Raw genomic sequence first — 20,487 nt, 5'->3', positions numbered from 1 at the left:
TGCCAGCTGCAGCCAATCAGAATGCCGGAAAAACGGGACAGTTTGCGCATGCATGGCGTCGCTAGCGAGGAAAATGAAAGTAAACTGGGGACCGTGCGAAATCACCTGGAGCTCTTCCTCCCAGCCTGAACACGCTGAAGGGCTGCCATGCGGAGGAAGGAACCGAGATGGAAACATCCCGGTATGTATGATCCTGTTTTTCCCCTGGGATGTTTTGGCCGTGGGGAAACGTTTTTATAAACTGAAAGGACGCATAGATGAGCTGCAAACAGGGGAAACTCCGTGGGGACATTCTGCAAGCGGCAGTAGCATGGCATCTCCTGAAGACGGCAAAAAATGGAAGGTGTGAGCTGTGGAGAAACTGAAAATGAGATCTTTAAACTTGTGGGTAGGAAAAATAAAATGCTTTCTTGTTCTGCACAGCCAAGAGAAAACATCTTGACTCCATCTTAGGGGAAAAGAATTGCTAATTTAGCATTTTCTGAAAAATATGAGTTGAGCAGAAATAAAATGTCCTGAAGACATCTTGGGGGAAAGCTGCATGCAGTTTTCCCCCAAAATGTTTCCCCACCCATCCTCAAGTTTGTTGATTTTGTGCTATACAGAAAGAGTCTATATTCCAGCAACCACTCAAGGAAGCAGGCAAGGGCCTCATTAATCAAAAGCCAACTTTTAGGTCAAAGCTCTTCCTAATGTTAGGTTGGATCCAAACTAAAAATTTCTTCAATGCTGCTCATGGGGACTGGTACCCTGAGGAATGACAAAAAAGGGAGTGGTACACCAAGAAAGCAGGAACTGGTGCGTATTTCTTTCAGGATCCAACCTGTGAATTCCATTCAAATCATATGCAGATTCAGTTGAATAACTCTGAGAAAGAAGATAGTGTATATTAAGTGGAGACAACAGAAGGGGGAAAAATATGATGGCCAAGATTTGATTCTGGAATGGAGTAGCTGTATCTTGTGTATTATAATTTTTGCAAACATCTAACACAAACTTGGTAGACCAATAGAGCTAGAAAAAAAATTAGCACCTACACTTGCATGTGGCCACACAAAAACACACCATAAAACTGAGGGAAATATAGTGTTAATTATGTGAAAAAGAAGATACACTATGAGATCACTGGTTGGATTCCTCATGGAAAATTATCAGCAGGCCAATTGGAAAAGGTCAAAATAAAATATCTGAAAACATTAATGAAGCATGCAGCACTTTTTGAGCCAACGATATTCAAGGAACCCACTGTTCTGTGGCGGTGGAGTTACTGGAAGTCCCCAGCCCCTCAATGATACAGCTAGCCTCTACCCCGGGCCAGGGCCTTTACAGCCCTGGCCCCTGCCTGGTGGAACACTCTCCCACCCTTGGTGAGTTCCGCAGGGCCTGTAAAATTGAGTTGTCCCACCAGGCCTTTGGAGAGGCTGGCTGCGGATTGGCTGCCCCCTTGTGAGGCCCCTGCCATATTTTGCCATCCTCGGCAATGCCTTTTTCATCTTTTGGCACTGCCGCCCCCTCCCGACCTTAGGAACGGGCACTACCAATATGGGATTTTAAGCTGTCTCTGTTTAAACATTGGTACACTGCTTAATGAATTTTAAGGGTTTTTAATTGTTGTTTTAATTATTGATTATGGATGTTGTTGTTGTAAACCGCCTAGAGCCCTTCAGGGATGAGGCGGTCTATAAAAACCAAATTATTATTATTATTATTATTATCATCAGCAGCAGCAGCAGCAGCAGCAGCAGCAGCAGCAGCAGCAGCAACAACAACAACAATAATAAAAATAATAATAAAGTTTTCAAGTCAACAGACATTCAGAGGTGATTTGCTATTGCCTGCCTCTGAATAGCAACCCTGGTATTCCTTGGTGGTCTCCCATCCAAATACTAACCAAGTCAACCCTGTTTAGCTATCCAGGTCTGAAGAGATCAATTTAGCCTGGGTTATCCACGCCCAGGCAAATTAAATACAATACCCACCCCCCCCAAAAAAAAAATCCTACTTCCCTAAAGTTTGCCATCTGGCAGAAAGGCCCAGGAGTTCTCCCAGAATTACAAGCCATCTCCAGACTACAGAGATCATCTCCCCTGGAGAAAAATGGCAGCTTCAAAGGATGGACTGACTAGTATCACATCCCTGTTGAACTCCCTTCCCTCCAACACTCCATCCTCCCCAAGCTCCACCCTCGCAAACTCTAGAAATTTCTCGATCTGGAGTTGACAACACTATAGTTCAGAAGTCTTTGGGTTGGTGGCAGTGGCCAAAAAATTGTCCTCTGATCCTCATAGTTCCTGAGTAACTGGAGTTTTGGACACTGTTCTGTGCTGCGGGAGGAGGCACCACTTTCTAAATGGTGTCTAAGGATCCTTCCCCACATTCTAATTGAAAGTAGGAAAAGAGATATATAGAGGCAATGTAAAAAGAGAACAATTCTTCCAGCTTTAAAATATTTCTAATGTGAAATTAAAGGAATTATTTTGAGATCAACTGAGAGTTGGATATGAACCTTAGTTATCTTGGAACATGCCACTGCTAATATATCCAAATTAATTAACAGAAAGTGAATCTGATTTATCAAAATACCATGCAAAACTCAATCAGTGACTGTGCGGTGGTATTTCTGGGTTGAATGCTATTTACTTTAACAGACCTAATTCAGATATAGGAGAGACTCCAAAATATTTTTGAGGTTTTGGCAGCAGGGGGTGTCCCTATCTGAGCAAAATATCCAGCACGGAAAAAAACCAAAATATTCCCTACTCCTCTTTTAACAAGCACTGACATAAAATGCTTTGAATGTACCAAAGGATGTTCATTTCTGCCTTAAAACTGTGCCCCTGTGCATAGGTGGCTGGTATTTTTTTATCGAGCCATTTCCTGTCTCGCTTTTGCCCATTTAGTGCAATGTCTGAAGTCATTTGTTTTACGCCATGACACAGATCCTGCATTAAAGCGATCACTGCCAGGAGCCCCTGCAACTGTAACTCTTTTTATGGACCAAATGTTTTGGGTCAACATTTATAACAAAAGCTTCTTGTACAGTATATGGCTCAGCAAAGTGTCCCGCCACTGCAGGCATTTAGTATTTGGTCTGTTGCTTAGGCTTTTATTGCAATCCAATGTTCCTGTTTGTTTAGCAAAGCTGAACTAATCAAAGAGAATGCCCCTGGGCTGCCCATGCCTCATGGAGTTTTAGGACAAAGCCTGAAGCTGGCTTTGTTTTGAGTATAGGGCACATGGGGGCGGGGAGGGGGAAATAGCCCGGCTCTTTTAAGCGCAGCCTGGCTCTGGGTTCACCAGTGCTCTGATTGACATCGAGCTTTCCATGTTCAGACTGATTTTGGAACAGCAAAGGGAGCAATTCCCCCTTGTTCCACTAGCCTTCAACTAAGAATTGTTTGTTCGAGGAACAAACAACGCCAGAGGAGCAGGCTCCAGACTTACCTGTCCTGATGCCTATTCCATGTCCCATAGAAAACAGTGGAGTTCTGAAATGGTGTGATCAAGTTCATAAGCAGCTTTCCCCCACTCTCAGGAGTAATAATAAGTCAAGTCAATGCTGTTGAATGGAGGGCAAAGCTGGAATAAAAGTCAAGTCAATACTGTTGAATGGAGGGCAAAGTTCTTTTTAAATTCTTGTGTTGTTTTTAAGAGTGGAATGTGTCCACAAGAAACATCTTCCCAGTTTACAAAGCTATTAAAAACAGCTTTAAGACTTTAAAGGTTATAGGGGTGATGAAGTTGCAAAGTCTGCCAAGAGCTGACATGGGTGTCCCATCAAAGATTTCTGCTGGCGCACACCTCATACAACCCAGACCCAGACATGGGAAACCAAATCACATGACTGACCCCACATGACTAGCCCAACTCCATGCCCCCATTCCCCCAGGATCACCAGGGAACCCAAAATGTTGTGCCACTGTTCCACAATGCTGTTGTATATGAAGTATATGAGTGGTCTGTCATAGGGAGAATTAACCTGTATTTATTATTTTTTTAAACACACGCACATGGCAACCAGGCCCTCAGCCAAGGGTGCAGTGAGGGAGAATGGAGACAACCCTACACTCTGGAATAGTTCACATTTGGCATACATGTATTAATATATTTTATATGCACATATTCATGTATATTGGAAACAGTTGTACATGGGCTCTTGATGGTGGGTGTAGATGTTAGTTTTGCTCTGTCTAAATTTGGCATCCAGTGGCCTAATCCTGAAACTCCTCAGCCCAGCCACATGATCTGTGTCTTCGATCAGAGGCGTAGCAAGGGGGGAAAGCGCCCGGTGCACCGGTGTGTCCTCTGCCCCGCCCCAGAACGCCCCCACCATGCCCCCACAGGGGTGTGCACCCCCCGTCCCCTTGGAGCTACGCCTCTGTCTTCAGTGGATTGAGTTTCAGGCAGCACTGCTTCAACTATTTCACTACAGCCTCCATGCAACTGCCCAGTCCATCTGGGATGTCACCCAGCCAGCCAGCCATCAACAAATACAGGTGGGTGTCATCAGCATGTTGATGACAACAAAGCCCCAAACGTCTAACTAACTGAACAAAGGTCATACATTGATGGTAAATAACACTAAGGAAAGACTCTCCCCCTGAGGGACTCCACACACCAAGAAGAGCTATGATGACATCCTCTCCTCCAAGGCAACCCTCTGTCACAGACCCTGGAGAAATTAGACTAGCCACTGTAAGACTGTCAATTCAAACCAGAATTGGTGAGGTGCTGAGTCAAAAGGTCAAGATTGACTGTGTCAAATGCTGTTGTAACATCTACTAATAACAGTAGCACTGACACACCCCAATCAGTTGTATACAGAGATTATTTGTGAGGGTACCCAGCAGAACTGCTGTCCCATGACCAGTCTGGAAGCAGAACTGAAATGTGTTCAGGGCCGAGGTATTTTTCAGAATAATCTGGAGGTGTTCTGCTACTTCTTTTTCAACTACCTTACCCAGAAATGGAAGGTTCGATACTGGGTGGTGGCTGGATGTTTTTTCAAGAGCTATCTCACCAGTGCCTCCTTCAGCCTCTCTGGAAAGACCCCTGAACTCAGGGACAGATTGAGAATGTCCACCAGAGGGCCTCGTATCCAATCACCACTGACTTTAACCAGCCATGATGAGCACGAATCAAGGAGGCAGGTGATGGGCTTCACAGAAGCCAGAATTCTGTCAATATTTGCCTGGATAGCCAGCTGAAAATGTTCCATATAGTACCTGAAAATGGTCTAGTTAACTCATTCTATCAATATTGACTGGGAGGTCTTGGCAAAGCAACATTATCTGTGAAATATCTTGAAAAGCTTTTCAGCTGATCACTAAATCACTAACATTTTGAGACTCCACCAGAAGGGACATAAGAGACCTAATTACCCTAAATAACTGTCTGAGCATGAGCTAGCAGAAGCAATGGAGGTAGCAAAATTAATTTTCCCTTTTTGCGGCCCTCACTGCCACTTCATAGGATTTTATATGCGATGCTCTTGTAACTTCATCATGAGTATGCTGCCAAATTCTCTTTAGTCATCTAAGCTTCCACTTCTTCATCCGCAGCAACCTAGTATACCAGGGTGCAAAGTTGATGTAGGGGCAAAGAGAACTTCAGGGAGCAATCTCACTGATGGCTCCAGAAAGACAGCTATGACAGTCTTCTACTACTAGCACATCTACTAAGTTACCAGGGGACATTGGATCCCCCAGAACATTCTGGAAACCAGTTGGATCTATCCGTCTCCACAGGCAAGTATAAATCTGCTCACTTCCTATGCCGAGAATACAATAGCCCTTAATAGCATCAAGGGAGATGCAACCAGCAAGTGGCAAAAACACCCAGATATCCAAGAAAATCCTGGGGATGACCAAAAAGTGATCAAAGTAATCTGGAAAAGCCCAAGAGGGCCAGCAAGTGGGGAATCACTGGAGACAGCCAGAGTTGACGTCAGGATGAGCCAAGTACTTAAAGTACTTCAGCTCTGGAATAATGTGCCACTGTTTTCCTCCCAGTCGTCCTTTTCCACTGCTCAGGCTCAAGGCCTTAGCATTATTTCTCTGAACAGGATAACATGCTCCCCATCCCATGAGTCATGCCAGAAAAGTTTCTGTTTCATTGATTCTCAGGGAGAAAGATGGACTATGACTAATGTAAATAAAAATAAATAGGTACAATTTTTGAAATGACCTAAGTAGTGCCAACGTGGTGTAATGGTTATGTAATCTGGAGAACCAGGTTTGTTTCCCTACCCCTCCGCATAAAGCCTTTTTTTCAGAACTCTCTCAGCTCACCAGAGAGGCAGAAAATGGCACCTCTGAACACCTCTTGTCTTGAAAGATAACTCAGTTGTGACTTGACCATTTTCCACCATCACCACATGACAACATCCTGGTAATAAACTTACAGCTCATGTGACAGTGAATCTCCGGACTCTTGTACTGTGTGCTGCCTTCTTTTCTACCCCTCTCTCAACATGTCATTTTGGAGCAAACATATAGGTTCTGAATAATGTTTTCTTCAGTGGGGGTAAATAGTTCTATGAAGCCTTTTCAGGTCACAGAAATGGTACAGAGGAAATACTTCATCACCTTCCTGTGTTATGGTCCCACACACTGGTCCCAGTCAAGAGGGTCCTTTGCACGTGCTATTAAAAACAAACCTATCTGTAAGGTCTGTAGCTTGTCTTAAGGAGAAATGGGAAACACTACTTACAGCTGCAACTACACTGCTAAATAATGCCCTGCTTAATGTTGCTTGAAAGCACCTGATGCTGTATGTGACACCTTCCTGTTAAAACAAAGATACACGATTGTGCTACAACATCTCTGGCTTGACTTGTTAAAGAGGTTTCCCATCGCCAAACTGAAGTCTTTCATTTTGGGCAAGCTGCCAGAGGAGGGTGCTCTGTCGTTAGCCGAAAACCCTTCCCAGTAGGATAGACGGAACAAAGAGGAATCCTCTTTACCTTATTGTGACAAGTGCATCTTTTTCTGTTCCCCATTCTGTCACTTCCCTGTTCTTTTACAATGGCAGGACAATGATCTTGTCTAAATGATTTCACAGGCTTTTGTTCAGACACTCTACTTTTAACATTTCAATTTTGTCATTTTGTTGTTACACAAAAGGTGCACTTCTACAGTATAATGTTGGCAGAATTATCTCAATGAGGAGTAATGGCTTTTAACATTTTTTTTCTTCCTCTCTTTTTTAAAAATCGTTAACAACGACATTATCTGTGGCTTGATCAACATCTCGGCCTATCTAAGGAGAAGGCCCAACATTGAGTTTGGAATCTAATAAAAGCTGCTGTTAACAGCAATCTCTTAACATTTTAACTGAGAACACTCAAGAATAACTACAAAGACATTGATGGCATTAGACAGCACAGTGGAATGGATTTTTAAAAGCAGCATTTTACTGGCTGGTGTAACTACTGCATAGTAATATGAAAATCAGGTTGACATTTTGTATCAGAATTTGAGCCAGCATGGAGTCTTGAATGGGTGGCCTGTCTGGAAGAATTCAATCTGCACACCCCAATCCTTATCTAGCCAGGGAAGGGGACTGCAGAGGAAGAAGAAGAGTTGGATTTATAATCCCCCTTTCTCTCCTGTAAGGAGATTCAAAGGGGCTTACAACCTCCTTTCCCTTCCCCCCTCACAACAAACACCATGTGAGGTAGGCGGGGCTGAGAGAGCTCAGAAGAACTATGACTAGCCCAAGGTCACCCAGCTGGCACTACACCACGAGGGAAGAACCCTCACCAGCCAGGGAAACTTTCTTACAACCACCAGAGATTTCCATATATAATTTTTAACCATGGAATTGGGCTTCCCTGCCATTCCTTTCTGCTACTGCCCCAAATTATGCCCCTATATTACTCCTGGGAGAAAGGAGAGCCCAGGAATAGTATAGGGAAGTGGGAGATTGGCAGTGAGAGAGAAGAACCAGTGGAAATCACCCCCCCCCCCCACACACACACACACAACTGCAGAAATCTTCTATGAGTCTCAACTTGGGAGGCCTGCACTTACTAGCTACATACCTTCATCTCCTGTTAGGAAGCTCCTCCCTAAAGAAGATGTTCCTGCACCCAAATGCCTTAATTACCTCCCAGAGGGCAACATTCCATTCTTGGGCAAGGTGCTTGAGCAGAAAGTGCCTACACAGCTTCTCGTAGTCTTGGAGAAGATGAATTATCTAGACCCATTATCACAAATCCAGGCCTGAATCTAGATTGAAATGGGTCTAGATATCCCTAGATGGCCCTTTATCACCTTGACTGATGCTTCTTGCAAGGTAGGTGAGGCCCCTGCCATATTTTGCCATCTTTGGCAATGCCTTTTTCATCTTTTGGCACTGCCACCCCCTCCTGACCTTAGGAACAGGCGCCACTACCATGGGATTTTTAAGCTGTCTCTGTTTTAGGGATTGGTACGCTGCTACTAAATTTTAAAGGTTTTCATTGTTTTTAAATTATTGATTTAATTTTAGGATGTTGTTGCTGTAAACCGCCTAGAGCCCTTCAGGGATGAGGCCGTCTATGAAATGAAATGGAATGGAATGGAATGGAATGGATGAATGAATGAATGAATGAATGAATGAATGAATGAATGAAAGAAAGAAAGAAAGAAAGAAAGAAAGAAAGAAAGAAAGAAAGAAAGAAAGAAAGAAAGAAAGAAAGAAAGAAAGAAAGAAAGAAAGAAAGAAAGAAAGGCTAAATGCATCCCTGTTGGGTTTTCTGGACTCACTGGCAGCTCTCAAAACCACCAGCTATGTTTGCATTCTGGAAAGGTTGTCTGGACTGAAAAAAGGGCTTCAGTGGTTCTCCTCTTTCCTGGCTGACTTATTCCACAAAGTGGTGCTGGGATATTGGTGCTTGATCCTGTGGCATATATCCTGTGGGGTTCTGCAGAGAACCATTTCAATCTCCATGCTGTTGAACATTTTTATGAAACCAGTTAAAGAGATTAGTCTACAGATGACGCCCATCTTTATTTTTCCCTTACAGCCAAGTTAGGATTGGCTGTGGAAGTTCTGAACAAATTCCTGGAGGAAGTCATGGGGTGAATGAGGTCCAATAAACTGAATCCTTTGGTCATTGACAAAGCTGATTGAGGACTCAGGAATCTGTCTTGAAGGCAGATTTGTACTCTCCCCAAAGGTGAAGACTGATAGTTTTGAGATACTGCTGCAATGTTCAAGGATTCCTCTGTGGTCATTTTAACTCCCTTTGGCTGGTACTCTGGCTACAGTCCTTCTTTGGAACATGTAATTTGTCCATGCTGTGATCACATTATAAGTTAGATTACTGTAATGTGCTTTGAAACCTATTTGAAAACTTCAGTTGGTACAAAATGCTACCAGGTTACTTTTGGAGACTGGATGTTGGAATCATGTCACTACAGTCCTAAAAGATCAAAGATCTTCACTGGAAATTTGTTTCTGGGCACAACTCAAAGTGCTGGTACTTTTAAGACCCTAAGTGACTTAGGCTGCAATCCTAAGGAGGGGACCGAAGCCACATTGGAAGCTGTGGGAGGGTTACACCGGCACCAGCGCTGCGCAAAGTGGCACAGATGGCAGCACAGAGGAACTTACTGTGTGTGGTGGGGGGGGGGGGCTGCAGCACAAGACCCTGGATGTTTTCCATCATGCCATCATTCCTGCACCACAGGAGGCCGTGCCAGCATGAAGGGGGTGTTTTCAGGGGCGGAGCCAACTTTAATCAGCTCCCAAAGGACTTTCTCCTGGGAACTCCTCACTTCAGTGGCACAGACTTATGCCACCTAAAAGAGTGGCATAAGTCTTGTGCACCTATGTGCTTTCCTGGAAAGAAAGAGTTTCTCCTTCTCCCCCAGTGCCCACACTGCTGATTGCCTCTTTGGAGACAGCGCAACAGTGGTAGTTCCGGCATCTGCTTGCCCCCCCTCCTTTGGATTGAGCTGTTTGATTCAGGGTACTTCAGACTGTCTCCATTCCTATCACCCAGACTTTCAGCTGAGATCCTCTTCTGAAGTCCTGCTCGCTATACTCTTGCTGGCAGAACTGGTGGTGACCAGAGACAGGGCGCTTGCAGTTATGGCACCTAGCCTTTGGTATGCCTTCCCTCATGTGTCTCACCTGGTGCCTACATTTTAACTATGGGGTTCTATCTTGGTTGTTTTGTGATGCATGTTTTGTGATGTGTATTTTGTGATGTGTTTATTCCCCTGGGTTGTTCTTGTAAGCTTCTTAAAAGGCATTTGAAATCATCTGATAAAATGAAACTAGAGTGCCAGCAGGTATTTTAATTGTATTGTTTTAACTATATTGTGGACTGATGTAATTTCTTTACCTAACTTTGGTCAGGAGAGGGTGGGATACAAATCCAATAAACAAATAAAATCAAGACCCAGCTGACTTATGGAAACTCCATGGGGGTCTCAAGGCAAGAGACTTCAGAGGTGGTTTGTCATTGACTGCCTTTATGTAGCAACCCTGGACTTTCTTACTGATCTCCCATCCAAGTACTAACCAGGGCTGACCCTTCTTAGCAGATGAGTTCTCATGAGAACAGAATAGCCTGGGCTATCCAAGTCAGGGTGTTAACAGCTACGATTGTGTTAATGGCTTTACTGTGTTTAGTTCTGTACTGCTCCTAACAGGTCTCTGGAGAGAGGGCATATATATTCTCTAACTAAACATATAATGATATCAGATACCCTGGAAGTTGCCTCCAATGTAACTAGCAGAAAAACCAAGCTGAATCTGACAACATAGGCCTTCAGCCCATTTTGAGACTTACATTATCTCAGAGTTCAATCTAAGTGAAAGAAAGTGTTGCTTCTGAAAATCATAAAAGCACAGCTACTGTTGTCCAGTCAAGAAAAGGGATAGCAATGTTATTCTGACAATGCCATTTGTGCTTTGGAAAGTAGATTGTCTGTGGTACAATAACCCAGAAATACCTGACAGGAAACCTAGTTTCTGAGGGTTTGTTAAAAATGTACACAAAAATTAACATCCTGCCTCCCCTTGTTTTCTGTGTAAGAACCATTCCAGAGCAATATGCACATTGCTCGAAAATTAGCCTACAATTTGCCTTAAGTGTGGCATTTCCCTCTTTTGAAACAAATTGATTCCTGTGGCTTTAGAAACATAATCTTTTCAGAGAGGGCACAGGGGGGTAGCTCAATACTGAAGAGGCAGACCCAACACTAGGTGTCAGGAACAGAGTGAGAAAAATGGCTGCACAACAGGCAAGAATGCCTCCCATAAATATCGGATAAAAGAGGCCTAATTGGTTACTCTTCTTCTCATCTCTATTTTCAGCCCTCCTGAGGCTGTTGATTCCTTAACATGATGGAGCGTCAGGAAAAATTAGGTGACTTGTTAAACCCAAAGTCTGAGCTGTGCTGGTCATGAAGCAATAAATACACTGATTACTGGGTCCTGTGCAGGCTGGGCGGGGCTGGTGTGCTGCCACAGTAACACGCAGCACTGAGGAGGCTCAGGGCTAGACTGCTGGCAGTTCAACAAAGAATAACGTCCATGGTTACCAAGTCCATGGGAGTGTCCAAAGAGAAGTCAATTAGGCCAGGAGTCAATTGCCAGGAATGCATACAGCAACTAGGAGAATCCAGCAATCAAGGTTGGAAGCTGGTCCATTGTCAATCAGGTCTGGAAACAACAGTGGTGTGCAGACAAGGTCAGGTAGAATTCACTTTACAACGACAACTGCAATTCCTGCCAAAGGCCTCTTATTCCCCAGAGCTACTTGCCTGGGACTGCTCCTACATAGACTCTGGGTAATGCTACCAGGTTACTCCACCCTCCCGCCGAAGGGGCTCTTCAATATAGGGAATGGCACTTCATCAGCAGCTGTCTCCCCCAAAGGAACAGCTCTGTTTTGCAGGCCCTGCAGAACTGTTCAAGGTCCTGCAGGACCCAGATGGTTGGGGGCAGAGCGTTCCACCAGGCTGGGGCCAAAGCACTAAAGGCCCTGGCCCAGGTGGAGGCCAGCTGCATCATAGAAGGGCCAGGAACCACCAGCAGATTGGCCTCTGCAGAGCGCAGAGGTCGAGTGGGGACATAGGGGAGGAGACGGTCCCATAGATATGAGGGCCCAAGGCCGCAGATTGCCTTAAAGGTAAGTACCAACACCTTGAAAGTGATCCAGTGTTCAATTGGGAGCCAGTACAAGCAGAGCAAGACAGGGGAGATTTGGTTTCACATAGAGCCTCCCATGAGAAGTGCCACTGCATGCTGGACCAATTTTAATTTCTGGATCAACCCGCATAGAGCGGGTTGCAATAGTCTAGCCTGGAGGTGACTGTGGCATGGATCACTGTGGCTAGGTCAGTCTGGGAGAGATAGGGGGCCAGGCGCCGAGCCTGGCACAGATGGAAAAATGCCACCTGGGTTGTGTGGGTCACCTGGGTCTCCTTAGATAGAGATGAATCCAGGTGAATCCCCAGGCTTTGGACAGTCACCAGAAGGGAGACTCCCTCTAGCAGCAGCATGTGGAACCCCACAGCTCCCCCTTTGCAACCAACCCATAGGACCTCCATCTTCGATGGATTTAGTTTTAACCTGCTTAACATCAACCAACCAGCAACCACCCTCAAACATGCTGGAGAGCCGAGGGGCTGCGGACATCCCACCCTCCATCCACAGAATGAGCTGAGTGTCATCTGCATACTGATGACAAATTGGCCCAAAACTCTGCACAACTGAGCAAGGGGTCGCATATAGATGTTAAATAACAGTTATGACCACCATCTTTCTCTGGGTTTGCTGTTGGGTACATCATGCCTATCATAAGATCTATTTTTACCTGCTGCAGACAAAAGTGAAAGTAAGGCAAATAAGTGAAACCCCCCTGGAAAAGGAAATATTTCCTCATTTCTACAACATGGAAAAGGGATGGAGATTTCAAGGGCAGGAGGAAAACGCTCTATCACCTATGACCAAATAGGTATACAGATTAGGCTCCAGAATCAATTAAAACAGGGCTGATGATGGCTTGCACAAACAGTTTTGGTGAAACAGTGAAAATCCTGTGCCGAACTACATATTTGAGGTCCCCGTTATATTAGAATAAGAAGATCAATTTTGCTGAATCTCGATTCTACTGAGCACTTAGCACAGTGGTTAATCTACCTATGAACGCTGGCTCTAAAAAAATATGTGAAGCAGTCACAGTAACAGTTGTACATAATCCAGATCAGTATTTGAGCAGATCTCCATTTATAATGATTTATTCCTGTTTAGGATCTGGCCCGTGTAATGTTTACATTGGCCATATAGTTAAAGACCTATGTGGTTCCTTTGAAAGGTTCACAAAATACAACAAATACCATGACATCCGTTTCATTCATCTCTAAACATCTGAAGTCTTACTACTCCCATTTATAATGCAATGTCTTTGTTGATAACTTTTTTGAGTAATTCCATTATTGCAAATCACAGGGTAGCCAAATAGTCAAGGACCAGAAGATCATGAGTTGACAAGTAGCAGATGTACATAAGAGGTTTTAAATGACATACATTTATCCCGCTCATCATTCCTTTCCTCCTCCTCCTCCTCTGCTCCCCCCACTACAAAAAGTACCTATGCTAGCAAAACCAGACGAAGTTCAAGTAGGAAAAAAAATCCCTTCTCTAGCCAACATTTGGACTATCTTAATTCAAAGAGGCATCCAGAGAAATTAAAAAGAAGACGACTAAGAGGTTTCAGACAAAGCTGTTTTTGCTTAAGGACAGAAGTTTTTAGCTAAAATTTACCATAATTGAGATGTCTTTGAGAACAGTAAAAGCTGTATGCAAACCAAATATTTTCTTTGTAATACCACTCCTGCAGCCTTGTTTGAAACACTATAGCATCCTCAGACTATAATTATCGCCTTTGTTGTTTCTGCTGATTCAGAAGATAATAGAAGTTGTTAGTAAAAAATTTACACACCACCAATGTATTGCATATGAAGCAGAGACACGACGTCATGGGCAAAATATCCCCCTTTGATTAAAAAAGAAACCCCTTCTAGACCACTGCCTTCTAGACCAAATGCTGGGTGATTCCACCCATGATATAAACAAGGAAAACAATTTTAATGTATCTAGTTAAACTGAAGGGATTAAATCATGGCAGTCGGGGCAGTCACCTTCCTGCTTGGTTGTGGGTTTTCTGAAGGCATCTGGTTGGCCACTTTAGAATGTTAGATGCTGGACCAGATGGTCCTTTAGTCCATACCAGGTAGTCTTGTGATGTTCTTATAATTTGATGCCCTGTGAATGGATTCACTCTCGCGCTGATTATCTAACATTGTATTGTTGCAAAGAAGAATTACCTGTACCGTTTTAACATGATGGGAACATATGAAGACAGGAAAGGATATAAATAATCAACACCAGAAGGAAACACTCTCCTCAACTGTGCTATACATGATTCTCCCCTCCTCTCAGCCTATTCAAAGGCAAACACTTCCATGTGGTACCTTCTACAGATGGATCAACAGCCGGATGTGTACAGCTGTGTGTATCTGTTGCACAGGTGTTGCAGCTTGCATTTGCCAGCTAGACATCCAGTAAGTAGATTGTGTGAGGTGTGTTTTTTCTCCAGGGTAGGGGAAAGAGATCATCTGTAGTTGTTTGACAGAAAGAGAGAGGGTAGCCCTCACACAGTTAATTGATAGGTTTACTCATCTTCACCACCTTATTGTTTGGCTTCACCCTTTGAGGTGCAAAGGGAGGCAGATGTGGTATTTGGCAAGTTTTCAATGTGTATCTTTTTTTCTCCTTAAGGTACTCATCACAGACGAGGCAGGAGAGTACGCCTTCTGTCAGTAAGAACACAACTATTGCAATTGAAAGGATTCTTTGAAAACTCGGATGTGCTTACAAAAGAACAATAGCTTTTTGTTATTTTACCAAAGCAGAAGTATTGTTAGGGGTTGTATAAACTATGCCTGATTAAAAAATATATCCTTTTGCCAGTAATGAAGTGCATTGTTTTGGCCTGAGAATCATGTTGTATTAAATAACTGAGTACAATTTAAGTTACAAAGTTATCTGTAGCCTTTAAATAGACATAACTCCTGCGTCGGTCAGTAAATCAGCACAGGACCTCATTACATTTTTTCCCTTTTACTTACTGTCCTACCATACTACATCTCCCAGCAGGCAGTGTTTCCAGCTCTGCTATTATAGCCACTGTTATATCTAAGAACATCAGAAATCATTATATTATTACGACTAATTTACATGGGCTGCATCCAGTGGTGGGATTCAGCTGGGTCAGAACCGGTTGTTAAAATGGTGCATGTAAACAACTAGTTGTTAAATTATTTGAATCCCACCACCGGAACCGGTTGTTAAATTATTTGAATCCCACCACTGACTGCATCCATATATTGTTGGCTATAATCCTTTCATTCTGCTATAGAAATAATTCACAACTGGATTTTCCTATGTGAACAAGCCAATCCGGTTGCAAATGACTGCTATGGGATAATGTCCCATGGTGTATGAATGCAACATGAAAATATTCTTAGCTGAGTATGCAGCCTACATTATTTACACCCATTTGCAAATGCATCATCATTTGATCTAATAGGAAACGTTATTTATTAGGGTTTTTTAACCTTTTAAAAATCTATAACTTTCTCACTGAGACTCAAAGTGGATTGAGGGTATTAAAGCAGTGCAGATAGACAGTACAAAGCAACCAATGAACAATGCAATAGGACAAGGATTACATAATTAGAGGACACAAGAAAGAGACTATACTATGAACAATACAGAAGGGGGATTACAAGAGTGGACATCGATGGCTGACTTTTTCTCCTCATATCTTTTGGCTGTGAAGCTGGAGCCAATGAAATAGATTATAGTTTCAGCTCTTCCATTTGTGAACATCACTGATTTGAACATTCTGTGGCATGATAGAAGTATGGAAGCCTTTCTGACTTCTTCATGCAGGCCATCCCACAAGATGGAAGCTACCACTGAGAATTCACATGAATAGGCAGCTCCCGATCTTACCCATTTGCAGGGTAGCACCTTAAGACGACTTTGCTCAAATAATTGAAACTGACACAGTGGTGCACTGTGGGAGACGTGGACCAGCAGCTACATGGGTCCTGGAATATTAAGCTTTTTGTAAGTGACAATGATAACCTTGAGTTGAACTCAGTAACTGATTAGTGGAATGTGTGCAAATTGGGTGTGATGCGGACGTTCTGCAGGGTCCCTAATAGTAACCAAGCTACAGTATTCTGCACCAACCACAGTTTTTAAGTAGTATTTAAGGGCAGGCCCATGTAAGAGTGCTTCACAAATAGTCTAGCCTCAGGGTAACCATCCTTACAACTACAGAGATCAATTCTCCTCCAGCAAATGGCTGCTTTGGAGGCTAGACTCTATGGCATTCTAGCTATAGCTGCTAGTCTCCAGGTGGGACCTAGATTTTCCAGAATTACAACTGCAATCCCCCTAGAGAAAATGGCTATTTTTGATAATATACCCTGCAGAGGTCCTTCTCCAAAACCTCCCTCCACAGGCTCCACCGTCCAAATATTTCCCTAACCTGAGTTGGCCGCCCTAATTATAGTCCCTCCCTCTCCAAACCTCACCTTCCACAGGCTTCACCTCAAATATCCAGGAATTTCCCAACTCAGTGATGGCTCTCATAATAACACATTATTTAGCAGTCTCTTGGTGGTCGCAAGTTCCTCATTAAACCATCTGTTGTTGGTTAACTTCATTTCAGTGTGATTGAACCCACCATAGTTAGTGTAGCAGCTGCTAAAACTGGAACTTGCCTCTAATCCTTGTTATGTGGGCATACTGCTGATAAATACACTCATGTATATACAAGAGACACAGAGCTGGTAAGGCTAGAGGATGGCATCTGTCCAACATATTTAACCATTATGAAATGGGGCCTTGTGATGCCTTATCATATAGTACTGCCAACGGTAGTACTTTTATCTCATCACTAAGAATTGTGTCCCATGTAATCAGTGGATTGATTGCCTCAGCTGCTGTTTGTGACAAGTAATCCTAGATATCACCCAAATCAGATATTGAAAGAGTACAAGCTACCAAACTTCTCCGGATTCTTCTGAAGGAAAAAAAAAGCATATGAACAGAAGCAACGGATATATAAAGGTGGATTTTCAATGTTTTGCTGAGCCTTCTCATTAAATTTTTCATTCTGTGTGAAGAAAAGCCCTGGGTAGTTCTAAAGATTGCATTTAAGCAGTTAACATGTTTACAACTATCAGTCTTCTCACTTACGCAGTAATAATGCGCATTCCAGCCACAGCCAAGACTACATCCTATTCAGCCATGGTAACACCCTCACACAGATTCTAACGTTGTGCTATAAGAACAACAGCCCCTAGCTTTATCCTCCTGTAAACCATCCTATATATACAAATCAAATGCAAAAGTCTGACATCCACTTGGCACAGGTGCTAAACAACATAAACAAGTCAAAGCCAATTAATTCCATGAGGGATGGTTCAATGATAGACCCTTGAAATGCAGACCATGCCTCTTTGACTTGGAAGTCCACTTGCAGGTTGACTGCTGTGTAATCTCACTCTCTTTTTAGACCCCTTAATTCAGAGTGTTACGATTTTTTCTGATGACACTTGGTTTAGTGGTGGGCAGGGCTGAACTGGCAGGCCGGAAGATTGCCTAATGTGCTGTGTGACTGACATGTAAACAAAGTTAGTGACTGGTGCACATTTCTACAGGGAAGAGAGCGACTATGACACCCTTCAGGGTAGCTGTCATGGAATCCGGCTGTTCTGTAAACACTTCTGTAAAGGTGCAGTATCACTTTGGATGAGTGAGAAGAGGCCATGACCAAAGATGTCACCTGTTGCCAGGTATTTTATGTCACCAGCCTGTAGGAAAGTAGTCACTAATCATTAACGTCCAAACATTCTGACCTTCAGAATTTTTTTCATTTTATCAGTGGTGCCAAATTGAGAGTGGCTGTGAACTTACTCAGGGTTCTCCACCTGTTAACTGGTGGAAGGGGTCAGCTTCTTGCTTCATTCTTTCAATTGATCATAATTTATTTCAGTGAATTTTTCTACAGTATGTCATTCAGGTCTGCGCAGCTCATGACCCATTAAACCAAAAACAACTTATGAGCTACCTACTGTGGAGATTTTAATGCCCACGTAGTCCCAGGCACAAGGCAGCATAAGTAGCAATTAAAATGAGTTCTGAGTGGGCTCCTATTCATGGTCTGTCATGAATTGATGCTTTTCAACTTATTTATCCTAGAGTTATTTATGTCCTAGAGTTAGGGTTAAGTAGTGAGGTAGCCAAGTTTGCAGATGATATCAAATTATTCAGGGTGATTAAAGCTAAAATGGATTGGGAAGGATCTCTTCAAACTGGGGGAATGGGCATTGAAATGGCAAATGAGAGTCAATGGGAGCAAGTGTAAAGTGGTACAAAAAACTCCAACTTCACATATACTGATGGGGTCTCAGCTGATATAACAGACCAAGAAAGGGATCTTGGGATGGTAGTAAATAGCTCAATGAATATGCAGATGCATATTCTACCATAGTTCTGTCTGGATACTTCCTCGCATATAGGCCATAGGCAGCCGTGGTGGCGAACCTATGGCACTCCAGATGTTCATGGACCATAATTCCCATCAGCCCCTGCCAGCATGGCCAATTGGCCAATGGCTGGCAGGGGCTGATGGGAATTGTAGTCCATGAACATCTGGAGTGCCATAGGTTCGCCACCACTACCATAGGCTCTGTCACTGTCTGAACAGAGACGAATGTGCCTGAACTCTGTATACTTAATAGGGGACCTTGGTTTCTACATGATTTCCACATGGATGGAATAGGCTATGTGCCTAGAGAGCTTTCAAACCTAAAATAGGCCCATCTGAAAAGAACCTATTCAACCATTCAGAGGCGTATCTCCTCTACACGTTGTTCAAGCACAGTGATTGTTCATCTGCTCAAAGTAATCCAACATTTCCTCTCTTAGCTTGGAGATCTTACTGACTGTTCCCTATATACAATTGAGTGTTACCATTGTCACCATGGTTGCACCATGTTATCAAAGTCTCTTGTATACATTCTACAAACTTTTATGCTACAAAACACTTTATGATTTGAAGTAGTGGCTGGAGATCTACTGGAACTACAACAGATCTCCAGGCAACAGATATCAGTTTAACTTGAGAAAATGGCTTTGGGAGGTAAACTCTATGGTATTATGCCACATTGAAATCCCTCCCTTCCCCCCAAACCCCGCCCTCCTCAGGCTCCATCCCTAAAATCTCCAGGTATTTCCCAATCTGGAGTTGGCATCCCTAAGCCGAAGTTCTATTCAAAAGTATACAGCTATGGTCATATGTGGGGTGTAGCGCTGGTCAGTTTCAATATACTTTTCATGTAGTTCCAACAAAGTGATATAAACTAATATTCTGATTTCACCAGATCAGACTGCTCAAAGATACACATTTTTTGCACAGTACACTAAGCAAGTGCATACAAATGACAGGCAATCAGGAAGAGTCCCTTTCACTCTTCTCCAGACCTTTACTTCAAATATTACTGAATCAGTCTTCTGGCCATTTTCTCCAGCACTGTGCCGTTCTTTTTCTTAGTGCCTTGGGAGCTGAAGAATTTTTTTACAGAACTTTGGTTATTTTCAGATTTGTCAAGAACTGGATACCCAAGACACTAAACTTAATTCCAGCATTGTTGGAGGCAACCTTTTTATTTGTTTAGCAGAGATAGAAAACTCCAAGCAGTTCAGAGTGTAATCCATCACTGGCATTGTCATACTAGAATTACTTACACACACACACACACACACACACACCCCTTAAACAGACATTCGTCAAGATCTCACTGTGGTACATAAATTCTCTACTAATTCAAGGAGAGATATCATACCTATCCCCCATCCAAAACACCAACCAGTTTCTCCTTGAATAGAATGCTGCAAAGCAGCGGCAGCTGGCAGCGATCCCAAGAGGGACCAAAACACAGCATTTTCCAGTACACAGCTAGTCCCCTCAGGCAGCAGATGCCTCTTTGTTTTCAATGTTCAGGTCTCTCTTACCACTGAGCCACCTGTGCAACATATTTAGCATAAAACAGTGATTTCTGCTGCCCCTTGAGCACAATTGTATGCCCATCCAAACTGAAACTAATTCTGCCAGAAAGATCACATGCTGGGGGTCCCCCCCCTCTCCAATTTGAGGAAGATCTCTCTTTGGTCTCCCCATCTTTCCTTTCCAATTTGTATCTGATGAAGGGAGTTTTAACTCTTGAAAGCCTATAGCGTAAAATCTTGTTGGTCTTTAAGGTACAACTGGACTTGAAACTAACTCTTCCAGTGCAGACCAACACAGCCACCATATGAAACTACCTTCTCCTGCTTTCTGCTCAATCATCTGTTCAGTTGTATTGGCTACGTTCTTTGAATAGTTATCACCAGTGCTGAGTT

This window comes from Sphaerodactylus townsendi, linkage group LG02 (assembly GCF_021028975.2).
Source record: "Sphaerodactylus townsendi isolate TG3544 linkage group LG02, MPM_Stown_v2.3, whole genome shotgun sequence".
Taxonomy (NCBI): domain Eukaryota; kingdom Metazoa; phylum Chordata; class Lepidosauria; order Squamata; family Sphaerodactylidae; genus Sphaerodactylus; species Sphaerodactylus townsendi.
This window is presented reverse-complemented; position numbering follows the sequence as displayed.